The following is a 372-nucleotide window of genomic DNA, read 5'->3' as shown; positions in this document are numbered from 1 at the left end:
AAGATCCTTGACTAAGAGTTGTGACAAATGGCGCTTTTCCACTACAAAGTTCCAGCTCTACTCGGCTCAACTCGACTCAACACGGTTCCAGGAACGACCTTTTCCATTACAAAAAGGTGAATTGATGTTTAACAGTAAAATGTGACTTCATTCAGGAATCGTCACAACACAGACCCTCCCATCCCTTTGATCACAGCCATTTGAAACTGACCATAATCACATATTCATCATGAGGTATTGTGCTTGTGTTCCAACTGACTGAATGGCTTCCTGGAACTGTTTGTGAGATATAAAGCATTGGACTAGCTTTTGTTTCTGATGACATAATAGCACACTTTGAAGTAACACACCCATGTCATATATCTATAGTCT

Source organism: Scomber japonicus, chromosome 2 (genome assembly GCF_027409825.1).
Source record: "Scomber japonicus isolate fScoJap1 chromosome 2, fScoJap1.pri, whole genome shotgun sequence".
Classification (NCBI taxonomy): Eukaryota; Metazoa; Chordata; class Actinopteri; order Scombriformes; family Scombridae; genus Scomber; species Scomber japonicus.
This window is presented reverse-complemented; position numbering follows the sequence as displayed.